Source organism: Hetaerina americana, unplaced genomic scaffold (genome assembly GCF_022747635.1).
Source record: "Hetaerina americana unplaced genomic scaffold, ioHetAmer1.1.p SCAF_77, whole genome shotgun sequence".
NCBI classification, from domain to species: domain Eukaryota; kingdom Metazoa; phylum Arthropoda; class Insecta; order Odonata; family Calopterygidae; genus Hetaerina; species Hetaerina americana.
In genome coordinates, this window is record NW_027287394.1 from 1,143,658 (window position 1) to 1,149,687 (window position 6,030).

Genomic DNA, 6,030 nt, shown 5'->3' on the forward strand with positions numbered 1-6,030 from the left:
ACGTGAAATGATATGAAATGAATTAACTTCACTCAACTTAACTAAACTTAACTCAACTAAACTGAACGGAACTAAAAAAAATCTGAACTGAAGCTAAGCGGAAAAAACGGAACTATAATGAACAATACAGAACGGAAATGAACTGAACTGAACGGAACTGAAATGAAAAAAGAGAACGGAATTGAACTGACCTGAACTAATCAAATTGGAACTGCTCGGAAAAAACTCCACTGAACTCAATTTAACAGAACTTAACTGGGCTAAACTGAACTGAACTGACCTGAATTGAACTTACCTGAATTGATCCGAAATGAATTAACATTACTCAACTTAATTTAACGGAACTCAACTCAACTAAACAGAACCGAACGACACTAATCTGAACTGAACGAGGTGGAAAGAAACGGAACTAAACTGAGAAAAACGGAACGTACATGAACAGTGCTGAACGGGACTGAACTAACCTAAACAGAAATGACTGAACTAAACTGAGCGGAATTGAACTTAAATGACCTGAAATGAATCTAGCTGAACTAATTGAACTGAGCTTAACTGAACTAAACAGAAATAAAATAACGAAACCGAACGGAAAGGGTGAGAACTGAACTGAATATAATTGAACTGATATGAACTGATTTGAGCTTAAGTGAACTAAAAGGCCATTAGGTGAACTTAAATGAACTCAACAGAAATGAACTGAACTGGAATGAACTAAACTGAACTGAAATGCCTTAAAATTAACTCAAATGAACTAAACTAAAATGAACTGAACTGAACTTAACGGAACTAAATAGTAATGAAATAATCTGTAACGAACTGAACGGAACGGAACTGAGGTGCTGAGGTGCACCAAACTGAAATGAGCTAACCTGAACTGATTGTAACGGAACATAACGGAACGGAAATAAAAAGAACTGAACTAAATTACACTGCATTAAATGGAAATAAACTGACCTGGTTGAACTGAACTGATAGAGCTTGGATGGATTAGACGGACCTGAAAGTAACTGAATAAAACGAAAAAGAACTAAACGGAACTTAAGGGAACGGAAAAGAACTGAATGGAACTGATGGAATATAAACAACGGACTCATTGGAATTGAGCTAATTCCAACGGACGAACACTAAACTGAGTTGAAGGGGACTAAACTAAACTGAAATGAAGTCAACTGAACGAAACTGAACTAATTTCAACTGAACAGAACATAAGCCATCTACACTGAATATAATTGAAATACTACCTTGATCAAAAAGTTCCCGGAATAACCACCGTGTGGCGCTCCCATCGTTCAGATTTGAGTTCTGTTTTTTTTTTATATTGGTACATCTGTTGTTGATATTCCCTTTAAATCTTAGTGTCATAACTTGACATTTGCAAAAGTTACGTAGCCAAGAGTACATCTCTGTGTGTGTTGGCGATTTTTTACAATTGCAGAAATGGATTTAAATTTGCAACAACGAACTTGTATTAAATTTTGCGTAAAAAACGGATTTAGTGGCGCACGGACGTTGGAAATGTTGGAAAAGTGTTTCGGCAACGATTCTCTAAAAAAAACGGCAGTGGCACGAGCGGTTCAGAAGTGGTCGTGAGTCAATCGAAGATGATGAACGCAGTGGCAGACCATCGACATCGAAAGTCGGTGAAAAAATTGATAAAGTAAACTATAAAACTTTTGCAAATGTCAAGTTATGACACTAAGATTTAAAGGGAATATCAACAACAGATGTACCAATTTAACAAAAAAAACAGAACTCAAATCGGAACGATGGGAGCGCCACACGGTGGTTATTCCGGGAACTTTTTGTTCAAGGTAGTATACTGAGCGCAAGGGAACACAACTGAGCGACACTGAACTTAGTTCAAATGAACGGAACTGTAGTGAACTAAACTGAACTGACAGGAAATGAAATGTTATAAACTAACGGAAACTGAACTGCACGGATTTTAACTGAACTACATAGAACGGATTAAAACTGAACTGAGCAAAAATTAACAAAACTGAACTAAACGGTAGATATCAGTAGATACCTAAACGAAAAGGGACATCATATAAAAGGAACTGACCGAACGGGACCAACGGAATGAACGGAATTGAATTAAGTTGAAATGAACTGAAAAAAACTTAACTGAATTCAACTTAAAACAATTGCACTGAACTGAACTGGACTGAAAAAATCTGAATGGCACGGACCTGAACTGAATAGTACTAGGCTAAACTAAAATTAACTGAATTTAAATATTTTGAATTGAAAATAACTCAACAGAAATGAAAATACGTGAACAAAACTGAACGGAACTGAATTAAATGGAACTGACCTAAAAGGAATAGTTCGGTACCAAATTTAACGGAACGGAAATGAACCAAACAATACGGAACTGACCTGAACAGAAACTTAACGGAAATGAACTGAATTAAATTTAACGGAGCCTAACGGAATTAAACTGAACTGAACTGAACAATTCTTAACAAATGAGAATGGAATGGAACGGAACTGAACTGCACTTAACCTAACAGACTGAACTGTACTGACCTGAAAAGAACTGGAATGAACTGACATGAACTGAACTGAATTGAGCCTTAATATACTGAACTGTCATTACATAGACAGACCTGAACCGAACTGAACCGAACTAACCTGACCTAAACTGATTTAAAGTGAACTGAGCGAATCGAAACTGCAGGGAATCGAGCGAAACATAACTAATATGAACTGTACTAAATTGCACTGAACTGAACGGAACTGGGGTGAACTAAATTGACCTGATCGAAACTGAACTGAACTTAACAGAATGAATTAGGCTGAACTAATTTGGATTAAACTGAACTAGCCTGAGCTAAACTGAAGTGTTTTATACTGTACTGTACTGAATTGAACTAAACTTGAACTCAATTATTGTAAAATGAAATAATTTAAAATAAAATGAACTGAACTTAAGTGAAATGAACTGAAATGAATTGAACTGAGGGGAACGTAACAAAAATGAGCATACTATAACTGAACTGAACTGAAATGAACGGATGGGAACTGATCTGAACTAAATAGAAGTGCACGAAACCGAATGAACCCGATGGACCATAACTAAGGCGTACGGAACGGAAAAGACGGTTTTGAATGGGACTGAAATGAACCAAATGGAACTGAACTGAAACAAATAGATCCAACTAAAGCTGAATAGAACTGAACCTAAAAGCATTTATTTTAATGAAACTTAACTGAAATGAAGGGACCTAAACTTAACTACACTGAATTGAACTGAAGTGAATTGAAATGCACTGAACTGAAATTCCATGATGTGAATTGGAAGGAACATTACTGAAGGGAACAGAAAGGAACTGAACTGAACGGATCCAAACTGAACGGAACTCATTTAACCGGAATTCAGCGGAATAGATCTGATGGAACTCAAAAAATGAGCCTGAGAGGAATTGAACTGAATTGAATGGAACTGAACTAAACTTAACAAAACTGAGTAACACGGGATTGAACTGAACTTAAAAAAACTGAACTGAACTAAAATGAACTTATATAAACATAACAGAAATGATTTGAGAAAACCTGGGTTGCACAAAAATGAATTATATGGAATGGAACTGAGCTGAATGGTACTGAACTAAACTGAAAAGAACTAAACGGAACTAAAATGAACTGATCTGTACTTTACTGGACTAAACTTAAATAACTTAACCGCACTGAAACGACTGAACTTATCTGAATTGAACTGTACAGAACTGAACTTAAACCCATTGACTTCAATGGAACTAAACCAAATAAAATGAAATGAAATAAACTTAATTAAAGTGAAATGAACTGAAATGAACTGAACTTAACCGATATGAACTGAAGGGATCTGAACTGAACTTAAAGAAACTGATCAAAACTGAACTGAACTTAAAGAAACTAATCAAAACTGAACTGAACTGAATTGATTTGTGCTGAACTGATATCAACTGTACAGAACTGATAGGAAAAAACTGAACTGAACTACACTGAATAGAACAGAATTAAACTGAACTAAACTTAAACTAACTATTCTTATCTGTACTGCAGAAAAATGAAATGAAATAAACTAAAGCAAACTGAAGGGAAAATAAATGAACTGAACCAAAAGGAATGTAACTGAACGAAACTGAGCTCAATGAAACGGAAGTGAGTGGAACTGAAAGTAACGTAACTGAAAAGTATTGAACTGAGCTAACAGAACTAAACTGAATTCATGTAAATGGAACAGAACTGAACGGAATGAGGTTAACTGAACGAACGAAACGGAACGAAACTTAACGAAACTGAGCGGACCTGTACTAAACAAAACCGATATGTGACGGAACTACAAAACACTGAACGGACCAGAACTGAAGTAAACTAAACTGAACTGCACTGAAATGAACTGCACTCGACTGAACTAAACTGAACTGAAATGCCTCAGAATAAAATGAAATGAACTAAACGACAATGAACTGATCTGAAGTGTATTGAAATGCCCTGAAACAAGCTGAAGGGATCGTAACTTGGATGAACCGGACGGAACTGAAAGCAAATGAACTAAACGTAACAGAACTGAACAGATCTTAAAGGAACGGAAGTGAACTGAATGGAACTGACGGGCCTATAAAACTGAACTGACCGGAATGGAACTGATTTGAGCGGAACCAAACTAGACTGAACTGAACTGAGTTGAAAGGGATCGAAAAATATTGAAATGAACTGAACGCAACTGGAAGGAATTGAACTGAACGGAACAAAACTGATTGGAACTATTTAAAACGGAAGTGAGCCGAATGGAACTGATTTAGCTCAAAAACGAATTTAATAGGGATTGAACTCAGCTGAATGGAACATATCTTAACTGAACTGAGCTGAACTGAACGGGACTGAACGGAGCTGACATGAACCTATATAAAATGAACTGAGCTGTAATGTCCTGAACTGAACTTAAAAAACCTGAACTACACTAAACGGAACTGAGCTTACCTGAATGGAACGGAGCTTAACTAAACTTAAAGCAAAAGACCTGAATGGAACTTAAGGTAAATAAAAGGAAATGAAATGAACTGAACTTAACTTATCTAAACTCAACTTAACTGAACATAAATTCTATTAACTGAAATTAATTCAACTGAACCTAACTAAATGGAACTGAACTAAACGGAACTGAACTAAACGGAACTTACCTGAACGGAATAGAACGAAACTGAAGTTAACGGGACAGAACTGAGCGGAAATGAAAGGAACGGAGGTAAATTGAATGAAACTAACCAATTTGAAAAAACAAAACTCATCCGAAATGAACTAATTTGAAAAGAACCGAACTACGCTGAATTGAACTATACTGAACAGAACGGGAAAGACCGAACTAAATTTAAATAAACTGAACGGAACGGAAATGGGTTTAACTATACTGAAATAGACGTTACTAAACTGAAATTAGCTGAAGTTTACTAAACTTAACTAAAAAGAACTGAACTTAACTGAACGGATCTAAAATGAACCGAACTGAGCTAAAATGAACTACTGTGGTGTACTTAACAAAAATGAACTAAAATACACGGAAAGGAACTGAACTGAAGTGAACCTTTATCAAATGAACTTAACTGAGCTGAAATGAATTTGAAACAAATGACGTAAACTGAACTATACTAAAATTAAATTAAATGAAATTAACTAACTTAATTACAGTGAAAATAACTGAACTGAACCCGAATCTATTTATTTCCACTGAATGCCACTAAGGTCAACAAAACCGAACGAAAGTGTTTAAAACCGAACTGTACTGAACTTGACTGAACTAAAATGAACTAAACAGAACTCAGAGGAACTAAACTTAACTGAACTAAACAAAACGGAACTGAAGTGAACATTAGTCAGTTGACATGAACTAACCTGAGGTAAAATGAAATGAAAAGAACTGAAACTAAGCAAAAATAACTGGAATGAACTAAACGGAACTAAAGTAAACTGAACAATACTTTACATGATAAAAGGGAAATATTTTGAAATTAACTGAACTTAACTAAACGGAACTGAACTTAA